The 12,796-nt window shown below is 42.2% G+C and overlaps 1 protein-coding gene across 14 annotated transcripts in view; it reads right to left on the reverse strand.

Moving 5' to 3' along the window:
* The window catches only part of TNC (tenascin C), a 97,548-nt gene that overhangs the window by 60,551 nt on the left and 24,201 nt on the right, over window positions 1-12,796 (reverse strand). For 6 of the 14 annotated variants that reach the window (XM_031556163.1, XM_010720812.3, XM_019621397.2 and 3 more), the window contains exon 1: window positions 6,435-6,621. The exons of 2 other annotated variants lie outside the window; for them this stretch is intronic. The gene's annotated coding sequence lies outside the window, so the exon portion shown is untranslated. Of the gene's footprint in view, window positions 1-6,434; window positions 6,622-12,796 lie in introns of those variants that run through there. 6 more of the 14 variants (XM_010720809.3, XM_031556164.1, XM_019621399.2 and 3 more) reach the window with 2 other exon arrangements.

Raw genomic sequence — 12,796 nt, forward strand, 5'->3', positions numbered from 1 at the left:
GGGCTAGGCTCCATGTCCACAGATGGGGAAGGCAGGGACAGGCACACATACTGGCTGGTAGACGGCCGTATTTCCTACCTTCTGCCAGTGACCCTCTCAAATCCCAGTGTACTAGTGAGGCAAATAAACAGCATATGAAACAATAGCCTGAGAAGGACAAGAAAAGTACCAATAGTGTCTAATTTATCTGAGAATGGCTCTCTCTCTAGGCCCATCATTCTTTCCATCAAACCTGGAGTTGCAGCGCTTGTGGTGCTGGATCACTGTGATTGCCTTGCTAACCTGTGAAGTGTGCAAACCTATATGCTAATTAACATTTGGCAGTGGAAACATAAATTCCCTGGCTTGTGGATGGTATATCCTCCTATAAACACTTCACTTGGCCACCAATCTGGAAAAATAGATAGGACATTCATAAGGAGCGCTCACCATGGGAAATGCCAGCATTTTTTCCTGGAAACTATTTACATTGCCAAAATACTTCAATAAGAAAAACGATCTGAGACCTTTCCCTTAATATGCATCCTGTTCTCATTTCACTTGTAGCCCACAGTGCGCAGCATTCATTCTGAGTCAGCCTTGAATTACTGCAGTACAAGCAATGCAGAAGGGAAGTACAAGCCACAAGTAAAAGAAAAATATGTGTTACACTGTGTTCACTAAGTGGAATGGATTGCCTATACATCACAGGGTACCTTTATATCTTTCCTGGCATAAACCTTTGTCACACAGCACAGAGAAACCATTTAGGAGGATTCAGTGTATCCAGAAGAAGCTGGTTCTCCAAAGGAACCAGTCAAAACAAAGAACTGGTGCAAAGTGGACACTAAACCCCTTTAGAAAGCCTGACAAACTGACTTCTGACAAAATGAGATCATGCCAGAAAGAAGATAACCACTAAGTCTGGCACAGCCATGCACAACTGCCCCATCCAAATAAAGGCTTTCCATTGAACCAAAGAGATTGCCCACTGCAGACACAGGGTTTTGATGTTCTGGTGCTCCCTGGGATAAAGTACAGACAAATGCTCAAGTACTTAGTTGCAACAAACCCATTGCAGTGGAATTTCCCCAGGCGCCCAATTTCAGACTCCTTTGAAAATCTTGGCCAATATCTGTACACATATAGCCCATGCTGCAGCCCAGCATGGGGAAGAGGCAGACTACTACAATAGACCTTTGTCACATCTATGATTCAAGTAATTGTTTTTGAAACGTATTAAAAAGATTCTGTTCCACCACCCTGTACTTTCTACTCAATTACTAAAAAGAATATATTTTCTAAGCATGAAACAATATCATTTTTGTCAAGGGTTTGGAAACTGAGCGCTTATATGAATTGAAGAAAGCTTCCTTTCTCTTCCCTGTGCAGTTCTGGTTACAGGGAAAGAGCTTTCTGAGTGAGTAATCTTTCTAAGTAGGAAGCAGAGCTCCCCTATTGCTAGGGAAGAATGGACCTCCAGTAGGCTAATATGTGATGGATGACTGAATGCAAACTTGGCAACGTTGTTCTCCGCTCCCCAAAGAATACAAAATGCCACAGGCTATTTGTACACAGGGACTCTCTAGTTGGAAGTTCTTGGCAACATCCCACCTTAGTTTAATTGAATCTGCAGTGGCAAGACAATTAAGGATGTGAATTTGGAGAAATTGCTTACAACAGGATCAACTCAGGATGAATTTATCTTTGGGGACTGACTCATGCAGAAGCGAAACAAAAACAGAAATGGAAGATTATTCTTTTTGACTCCATAAACTGGGCTTCAAAATCTCACATTTGTTTTTGATGAGTGTTTCGTGGGATATAATGTCAGCCCAGATATTAACTGGTATTCTTTAAGTTCAGATGACAAAGTTCAGATAGAGTGACTGAAGCTATAAGGGTTCTTTTCCTGTTTTGTCAGCAACAGGATATGCAGTATGTAGGAGAAAAGAGAAAGGATGCTCACATTAATTCAGTAAAATACATTAAGGCCATGTCTAGTTATAACTGCATGTGCATATGTCACTCTGAAAGTAATGCCTCCTATTTTTTCCATGGAAACTACAACAGATACAAAGAGCACAATAACACTATTCGATAGAGCAAATTCTCAGCTACATAACACTATTTTTTCACGTGGTGACCATGATTATCAGATTTGTGCAAATGAGCTGATTGAGATGCTCTTCATTTTGTGGTGTGAGAGCTGTTCATGGCTATCCAGAATATGGCTCATCTTTCATGCCACTGCTGAAATGCACCCCTCACTGTACTCACATCCACTGTTTGGTCTCATCTGCTGCCATCTGTCACATGGCAACAAAATTTAACAGAATATTGGTGGGTAAAGTTCAGCCTCTGCTGCCATCCTACCAACATCTGCCTCAGACATTGTGAGCCAACGCAATTAAATAGGAGGCATTACTTTCGGAGCAGCCCTCGTACATCATTCCAGCAATGTGTAATGAGCTTGCTCCTATTTGTGAATGTTAAAAAGAGATAATAAGTACTTCAGAATTTGTACTTGCAGCAGAAAGATCCCTATCACATTCCATCTTTCAGTGCCCAAATACTGTCTGCTGAACCAAAAGACATCGCATCAGGCAGAACTCCTTTCTGCCTCCCCTTCCCCAGTCTGCCCACTTCAGTTACGTCATACACTGAAAGATTTCATACGGTTCTGGAAGAATGCCCAGTTTTTAACTTTTCCCACATGTGGAAGGCATTTAACAGATTGGACAGAGGGTCAAAAGCACAAACAGACAGTGAGCACTGAGCCGGGGGACATTTCACACCTGAATAAAACCCAGAGGTCAGTGGAAATAGAGACAGCTCAACTCTGTGTCCCAGGGTTGTCCATTTGATCTTCTTCCCAGTATTCCCATTCCTCAGAGAACTCACCTGTTTCCTCCTTCTTTTCTCTTCACAACACAAAGAATTTTTGGACTGCTAATGGTAATTCTTTGTGGTAGAGAGCATCACTTACAATGTCAACTCACTCTCTGTAATACCATGACAAACTAATGTGCTGTAGCAGTAATAGCATCACCATCAATTTCTACACAGAATCACAGAAACACCAAGGTTGGAAAAGACCTACAAGATCATCCAGTCCAACAATCACAAAACCAACAAGCCACAAACAGCAAATCCACTTTGACACCAAGCAGTTTAACCAATTAAACCACGTACTGTAAACTCAAAACTGAGCTGTACACATCCTTCAATTTCCAGCTGAAGTTCCAGTTTTGGTATTTTCTGCCCAGAACTGAAAGCTACTTGTCCTACAATTCCTTACACTGCTATTGCATATTTCTGCATTTGGATGATGATGACCTGTGGAGGTTATCCTCTTTAGTTTCCTACTTTGCTAACAAGGACATTACATTGGCTACTCACTTAGGACTACAAGGAATAGCTACCACCTGGTGGTTTGTAGCCACTGCAGACACCTGTGGTTTATAGCCATTGGTTTTGATGACAGTGATCAGCCCTTGAGAAGGTTGCACTAAATTCATACCAGAAACTAAATCTGAAAAAGTGCATGGGTGGTAAATCAGAGCATAGTTTTAAAGCCCAGTATCCCAATCTGTCACAGTTCAAAATAAACTTTTTTGCTATTGAGAAGCTGAGGTTTCTGACTTTCTAGTGATATAAATTATACCTTTCTAAGATCAGAGCTTTTCAAGATGCCAGACCTCAAAACAGTCAGTGGCCCCTGAGCTGAGCAGTGCTGTGATGGAATGTCGCCAAGGTTGAATATATTATCACTGACTTCAAACCAGAGTAATTTTTGCTACTCTGAATTTCTGCTGTTTCACTGTACGCCACAGGATTAGGACAGGCAAATGTGTGCTTAATAATGAAGTAGAAACCACCCTCTGCTCTACTATATTGCAAATCCACGTCTAACCCAGGCAGATGACTGGGTTCACTAATGGAAACAGCCTACAGAACGAACACTGCTACTGCCTTACAGATCTGCCAATGTGAGACATCCATTTACACCAACGACATCGTGCAATCCAGTACACTGCACTGCTGCTCAGCACCACTCAAACCCCTTAACACATCCTATAAAGCTAAAGGAACAGACTGAATGATGAAAGGATTGGAGCTTTGGCTCCAAAGCGACCTCACTGCTTCAGATGCACATTTGCTGCTCTGCTTTGCTCTTGGGAATGGAAGGATGAAAAGCTCTCAAGAAGCACACACCTTCCCACCTCATCTCATCATCTTATCAAAAAGGGAAACAATACCCAAGAAAACACTTTGACAGCCTCTTTACAGCAAGTCAGAACATCTTCACTTGTGAATAGTCTTTGGCTTTTTATAGATATTCTTACAAAAAAGCAGTAATATTAAAAATATGCTATCCCCACCTGAACATTGAACACCTACAGAAATACTGCTCTGGCAGCACAATGGTTTGATTTCTATTAACAGAAACCTCCAGCTAACAGTTACTTGTAGCTCTGTGGAGCGCTTTTTAGTGTGAGTTTAGGGACGCTTCAGTTAAGATCCAGTATCATTAAGCCCCATTATTCCACTGGGAGGACTGGATCTGGCTTGTTTTCTCTTATCATGTATCTAATTCCACAATGCACCTGGATGAGACTTCTGTGGCAGCGTATCAGCTTCCCCTCCAAAGGAAACTCTGATCTGCAGGTTGCCTGCTTTTCAGCAGATCACAGGGCTCTTCTATAGCCTTGAAAACATTAATGGTAGCTACAAGATTAAGGACTGGAACTCAGAAGGAGTTTTCCCTGGGCTGCAAGAAACCGGAGGATAAAAGCAATAAGCAAAAAGCAAAGGGGGCAAATGAATAGCAATTTGCTGAGGATGGAGATGCAATGGGGTCGGTGATGGGGAGGCAAGCACAACACGTGTTGTTGCCCTGCACAACATCTCTCTTTGCTCTGCCCCTTCAGCTGCCCATCCCCTGCTCAGTTCATGCACGCATCCTTTCCCCAGCACAGAGCAGAGGCAGCAACGGAGACTCACTGGAACTCACTGGGTCACTTCAAGTGCATTCAAAACTCAATGCCAGGGAAGGCTGCAGGCAGGCTGTGCCCCTTACTTTGGCTAAACGTTTCATTTGCTCCTAAGCTTCCATTAGCAGTGAGGGAGTAAAAAAAAAAGAGGGCCCTTAACCCTTTTCTGCCACTCTTCCTAGAATTCAATGCATGACTGCACCCCCCCGCTGCCCATCTCATTCACTGCCTGCGGCACCTGTAAGGCTTCACAGCTCTAAAAGGCAACGCAGAGCCTCACCACAATAACAAACCAAAGACATTGTAACATCATCCATGAAGCATGTAAAATGAATTCCCATTATTTAACTTCTTTTTTGTTTAATTCTTAAAAGAACTAGGTAAAAAACACACACACCAGCCCGATGGGAAGGTTTTTGTCCTGTCTAAACAAGAGCACACAACTCACTGATTTCTGTTCTTTTACATAAAGGACAATTTGATAAACACCTTACTCTGCTTTTTAACTTCATGTCTCCAGTGTGCGATGGAACACATCACAACCATCTGAACACACCATGTTCAGTGTGTGACATGATACAGCTTAGAGCAATTGCCAAAAACTCCCCCAAATAGCCAGAGAGCAAATGAGTTAGAGGAAACTCTGCAAAGGTGATTGAACACAAAGTTTTGAGTAAGTGTCCTTAAGTCTCAGATGGAGCTAGCTGCAATGACTTTCTCCTGGTCAGCCTCTCTATTTTATGCCAAATTGAGCCTAATTGCAGACACAGTCATGCAGAAAAGCTCAGTGCACAAGGCAGCAAGTAGCTGCCGAGGCACACCGTAAAGCAAGTGTCTTCATTTTTCCACAATGATGGAAAATTTCACCCTTCTGCTGCCCAGAACCCACCCATGTCAGCACTTGGAAACAAGCTACAGGCTGAACTCTCTTTTTTGTTTTTGGCTCCCCAGTGCAGACTCAGACAGTGGTGGGCTTTAAAAGAAACTGGAGCCAAGAGGAAGCAGGGAGGAAGGTGAGAAAGGCAAATAGGCGTGCAGACAGCAAACAAAAAAGGGGCCTTTCCCAGGTGGTACAGCAGAGCATAGGAAGAGTCACCTGTGAGGTCTGAGAATCACAAGTGGATTTTGTCTGGTGCACAGTGTGAGAATGATAGACACGTTTACCTTGGTGAGCCAAGATAAAACTCCAAACCCAACTTTCTGCCCAACCTGTCAACTACCAGCACTCAACCAACCCATCTTCCATTCATTCATCGGATCAGCTCAATGCCAATGAAACTTTCCTACGTTGCTATGCCATCAGGGAGCACAGACGAACGAAAGAAGAAACACTCCCTAAAACCCGTGCCTGCTCCAACTGAACAAAGTCACAGCTGCCACGGTCGCAATGGAACGCTATCGCAGACTTGGGTGGGAAAAGAGCTCCTGATTTTGAATTGAGGAAGGAAGCAGGCTTACCGTGTGGGCTGACAGATCAGATCCCGCTGCGAGCAGCCTCCACCAAGCAGAGGTATTGCAGCCAGCTATCAGCTCCCGACTTCCTCGCCGTCCTGTCAAAACTCAGAGAAGTTGTGCCGTCTCATTTGGTGCGCGTGTGCGAAAGGAGCGTTTGACAGAGGGGCACACTGGTCGGATCAGCCAGATTCTGCTGGGTTTATATAGCTGAGCTGCAAATCCTGATCCTTGGCTCACTCCACTGTAATAGGATGCCTGGAGGCTATTTTTTTTTTTTTTTTTTCAGTTTTGCTTTAAAGGAACAGCCTCTCTCTTTGGCTTAGCTTCTGAAGAAACACATGCTCTTACAGACACACACTGTCATACACACACACACACACACACAAAGAATTTGCATGCAGTTTATGGCTAAAGAAGGAAACCCCTGAACCATTCAAACAAACAACAAAAAAAAAGTCAGCTCAGGGCAAATGACTCAGAAAGAGGAATATTTTCCTTACAGCATCAGCAGAGCGCATTATCAGGAATTTCAAACCCCTATCCCCATTGTTTTAACACTGCAAAAGAGTAGCAAACTGAAATCAGGGGGATCACAAGCACAGGGTTTCCATTCCAGAAAGTCCCTCCGAGTGTGCTGGGGCTGATGGGCAGCAAGTGAGGCTGGCACCGCTCTGTGGGGATGAGCAGAACAGCTCAACACAAGCTGCCGATCTGGCACACATCGGTCTTTCCAGGCTTGTGATCTCTGCATCCCAGCTTCTGCTCTATCTCAACTGGGGGGACAGCAGGGCTGAGCAGCATCCTGGGCTGATTCTCTTAAAAAGAGAGAAAAGCCTACAGAAGCACACGGGAGAGCTTCCCTTTTTTTAAAGGGAGACTATGCAGTTGGGTGTTGGAAAGATCCTCCAAGCACTCCACGAGTCCCTTAGTCATCCCGGAGCTGTGGGTAATGCACTGTGCTGTTCAGAGTATCTCCTGGTTGCCCCCAAATCTCAGCCTCAGGGCAAAGAGTTGTGATCACAGTTAAAGAATTATCATCAGCACTCAACTCCCTTCTATCTGGCACTACTTTTTTTTCTTTTGGGGTGGGGGGATAGTTAGAGGGAGAGGAGCTGCAGGGCAAAATACAGAGTTAAGCTCTGTCTTGCCTGTGTTCTAGGAGAAGGGATGAAATTGCTTCACCATTTCAGAAGCAGGACTGATCTAAACCCCTTTAAACATTATCCACCTATCTCAGGAGGCTGTGGGACTGCCCAGTAAGAAAGCAGTGGGGTCCTACTCAGCAACAAGGATGCTCACAAGAATTAAGAGGGACTGTCTGGGCCCTTCTGAGCATTCCCTCTTTCTGAGTATGTCTCCTCCCAGCTGGCTTTCCTCAGCCTCCATGGACTCACATCACTTTTAGGATTTTTTCCTTTTCCTGCTTCACAGGCACAGCACTATCAGGGGAACTTGGCCCATCCTCCATCTTCAGGAAAGGATGGGGAATTCCTGGCCTTGAAATTCTGAATTGCCATTTTAGAATCATTATTATTATTATTATTATCGTCACAGAAAACAGAGTTCTTTTGGTAACACGAGTCAGATTTTCTTTGCTGGGGATTTCCTATTTATCAGTGATCCCTGTGTTTATTTTCTGATGTGTAACAATAACACTGAGCTCAATCCCTTCTTCAATGCACAGCACAACTTGCAGTCATTTCTAAACAGATGCTGCAAAACTTAGTGATGTTTTTACAAATGATTTTTACAACAAACAGATCCCATTTCTCCAAGCAATTACAGAAGTATTCAAGAAATACTGAGATCAAATGCTTCAGTACAATCAGGGATGCATCTCTATCAGCCATTTATGAGCACTCATTTTCAATTTTTGCTTTAATTTTCTGGCATGCTGTGTTTCATAGCAGTCATGCCATAAGAGCAGAAATGAGATCCTACTGGAAAGTGTCAGAACTGCTGACTGCTCCCCAGTAAAGGCGTTGGATTCTCTCTGCTGACTTAGAATCATTAAGATCTCTAAGATCAACACGTCCAACCCCAACCCATCTCACCATGCCCACTGACCATGTCCTGCAGTGCCACATCTCCATGGCTCTGGAACACCTCTGAGGGACTTCTTACCACTACATCTCTTAAAAGCAGAACTTGTTCTGGACATTTCCATTGATTTCAAAGGCAATAAGGTTACCATATGCAGGCCCCAATAAATACTCAGTGTTTGTCTATTATTCTCCCCAGAATATTCTCACTGTGATCGTGGTGCCAGCCCACTTGTTGTCCCCCAGTTATAAGTCCTAAGAAATTCAATTAAAATTTGTACTCAAGGGTAAAAGCCCAATGTGAGATTTTCCCAATAAAATCTGATGGGGACTGAGAAGCAGTTCCCATACAGTGCACCATTTGCTGTCTCTTACTTCAGAAGTCCTTTCAGATCTATTTGAGAAACACTTTATTTCTCTGTCCACATCCACAAGCCTAAGCAAGGCAGAAAGCTTGTGAGGAAACTACGGGAAGCAATCCGTGGGATTTGTTGTTGTAGTGTTTGCTAACACCAGGTCTTCTGCCAACAGCTATTGAATCAAAATATAAACCAAATTTTTCTCCTATCTTTCTCCACCCACTTACCTGACTTCAAACAACGTGCCCTGATGCGATGAATGAGAGTCAGGTAGGAGTCCAGGCCTGTCCTGGTTTTATCTTTTCTAGCTCACCCACCTTTAAATACACTCTGTGGAAAATACTGAGTGATACATTGAGTCAGAAGCAAATGATAACATGAAAGAAGAGGGAAAACGTATTTTAATCAGAAAGATAGCTTTAGGTTGTGATGTCAAACATGAAGGATTACAACTGAATCATTTGCCCCGTGCTGTTTTCTTTCACTAGATAACTGTCAATATCAGTTGATTTCTATTTTAATAAGAAGGAGAAAGTAAATGAGCATTAAATTTTGTATATGCAGCTGAGTTTATTGTCTTTTACACATGAGCTCACCCTGGAGATGCAATTCACACAGTAAGGATAATTGTAACAGACAAACCTAGGAACAGCTGGACACAGCGTGAAATCAAGGACAGCATGAAAGTACGAAAGAGATCCTAACTAAATATTCTGGCAAATAGTGGATTTCACACTACGTACCTTGGGACAACGTTGTTGTAACACAGGTAATTAGATTTAGTTCAGTTTTAAAACTTGGATTGATCCACCCAGTCTCAGGAATAATTTATTTTGTTTCAGCATATCAGACAGTGTGAAAGCTGCCCTGAAGGCACAGAGATGAGCACATCCTGAGATGCATCTTGCCACGCACGTAGCAAAGCTGATTTCAATAGTGTGCAGATGGGAATGCACTGAGCCACTGGAATATAACTTACGAAACAAATGGCCAGATGATCATGGCTTGGGGCAAGGAAACATTCTCGATTTGGACAAGTTCAGGAGCCAGGAGAAGTAATCAGTGCCTGTAGCTGGAAGGTAGCAAATTTCTTGCAGAAAAATGATGTTAGAGCAGCACCAGGCTCAACAGCAGAGCACAAGAGCACAGCAGAGACAGCCACACCAGATTCAGAAAGGGCAGCCTGAGAAACAGAACTCACCAACTACAGTTTATCTCATGCAATGTTAAGAGAAAGATAAGAGCAGTTTTAAAGAGAGATGTCATATCACAGGGTTGATCCTCTACATTTGCTGTTTGGCATCACTCATTGCTAATACACAAGCTTAACTTCTTTTTCAGATAGCACCTGAATAGCTAAATTCTTGCTTTAAATATCTGATATTCACAACAATTCATGTTGCCTGTATACTAATATCCTCCTTCCTAACTCTCAGATATAATACAGGTTTTCAAAAACATTGCAAACTCTTGACTATTTGTTCAGTGCATATATGTTTAAATGAGAATATTATTTTATATAGTTATTCATAGACCATCCTTTCCCAGTGTAAATAGCAGTATGACTACATTTAATTCAACAATGTTGACAGTGACATTTCTTTGAGGCTGGATTGATTCTGATAATTGCAGCCCATGCTGAATGGCATTGTTTTGATATTAGAAAATGCAAAAGTTTCTCCCTACTCCAAGGGAACTCTGACCTAAGCAGATGAACACAGAATCTGAGGGTGCAGGTTGGCAACTGATTATCAGTACTGAGAGCTCTAGTAAAGTTTGGCTCCATAATGCCCAATAAGATATTAAATATCCTGCCAGTTAGAAAACATACTGCCATGCTCTGAAAGACGACCTTGGTCATGTCCTCACACCTCTTTCTCTGGTCTATGAAACAGATGTTTTTTGCAAGGTAGGCAGCAACACACTCATAATGTACACTACAGAAGAGTTTACTGTTAGTGGTATCCAAAATATTTATAAATAAAATCTAGACAGCCCTATGAAAAAATCAGTCAATTAGAATCAAAGCTTCACTGCAAGAAATAAGGAGTAAATTGAGAAGAAAAACTATCCCAGTGTTTAAGTATTTTCCATCCAAATTTATGGTGCCAGGCTCTGTGGCAAAGTAACTTCTAATCTTCAAAAGTATCTTTGGCATAAATTAAACTTACAGTAGATTTTATTAGAAGTTTGTGAGGCAAAATAAGGTTTTTGCTATGTATCAAGGTAGGAATAGAGAGAAGAATATCCCAATGTGCTGAGGACACATTGAAAGAAAGAAAGAAAACAAAGGTTACTATTTGAGATAGCATAAAGATTTTATCAGCATGTCAGCATTACTTGTAAGCAGTAAAGCCAAAGGTGGCACAGGGAAAACACCTCATCTGCTTGCTAGGAAGGGTTTTATACCTCGTCATGCCAATTTGCATTTCTAACTGCTTGAGCTCATTAGAAAAACTTGACTGTGTGCTTCTATCCATCACAATAAACGTAAATACCCTTCACTATAATTATGTGTTCAAGCTTATTGATGCCAAAATTACAGGTAATGACGTTAAACACACCCCTAAGTATTCTGCAGGAACCATTTTCATGCTGAAGCTTAAGCAACAACAACAACAAAGCAAAATCTGTAGTGCTTATCCATTCTAGCTAAAAAATGTTCAGATGTAACGATAGCTGCTATCAGTACATGTCCTCAAGTGATGAGATTCCTAATGTCAATAAAAGCCTGAAGGGCAGTCAGTTACAGAGCACAGATGTGAGTATGCTTACCCTTACTGTATCCAACCAAAATCTCCCCTTTTAGTCTGAAACCAGGTCCCACTGTCCCATCACAACAGACCCCACTAAAGAGTCTGTCCCCCTCTCTTACTACCCCCCCTTAGACTTAATTCTGATCAGCATAAGCCATGGTGTACTATACCTAAAAAACATTGGAAAAATGATTTCATGAGTTTAAGAGAAATACTGAATCCCAACTGCTCATTTCTTAAAAAAAAAAATATAATAATAAATATCAAAGCACTTACAAAGAAAAAGAATGAGATGGGACCTTAAATGTCACACAGACTTTCCCTAGGGCACAACAAACTATACCAAAACCAACACAGTTTAGTAAAACTAGCTTGACAATGAATATAGAGCTTCCTGAGGAGAAAATTACAGGAGCAACAAAACTCACTGGCTTTCAAGGTAACCATGCTCAGCCTTTAAAGCAGAAAACTGTCATCACAGCTGTCTTAACGCTAAAAGCAAAACCCAAATGCAAAGGAAGATAGTGCAGAAGGACCTTCAATCACACACCCTTTTGAAATTAAGAAAAAAGCTGCAGTTTAATCCCTTTTATAAACACCTGCATCATTGCTGCCATTCCTGTAAGGTAAGCAAGCATATAGACAAATTACTGTCCTGCTTGTAGGCACTTATGTTTCTGGTATTCAAAGCATATCCTAAAATTGTTCAAAAATGATTAATTACGGTTACAAATTAGCAAATAGGGACACTTAACCTCTCTGTCTTGCTTTTGAGTCTGAGCAGCAGATCATTATGAAGTCAAGAATCTGATTGATGCAGAACCCATCATTTGCTTTGTAACTCTCAGTCTTTGCAGGCAGCTGAAGAGGTGAAAGGTTCACTGAAGGAGTAGGAATGTGAGCCAAACAACAGAGCTGTTCAAACTGCAAAGCTTTTGTACAGAGCAACCAAATCCTTGATATGTGAGCAAGAGCTAACGTGCTCACTTCCAAAGAAGACCTCTGGATGTTGAAATACAGATTCAAGAGCAAAATCCTGGGGGCAGAAGGGGTCTGATAGGTAGGATAGGCACTGCCCATTTTCCCTGTGATCTATGAACGAAGAGAAGTGATGGGAAAAGGAAGTGATGCCAGCTCATGTGTGGTGTCGAGGGGGAAGACAAGCTCCTTCTGCTCTCTCCTTGCATTTCACAACACGCTGCACTGTG

This window comes from Meleagris gallopavo, chromosome 19, assembly GCF_000146605.3.
Source record: "Meleagris gallopavo isolate NT-WF06-2002-E0010 breed Aviagen turkey brand Nicholas breeding stock chromosome 19, Turkey_5.1, whole genome shotgun sequence".
NCBI lineage: Eukaryota > Metazoa > Chordata > Aves > Galliformes > Phasianidae > Meleagris > Meleagris gallopavo.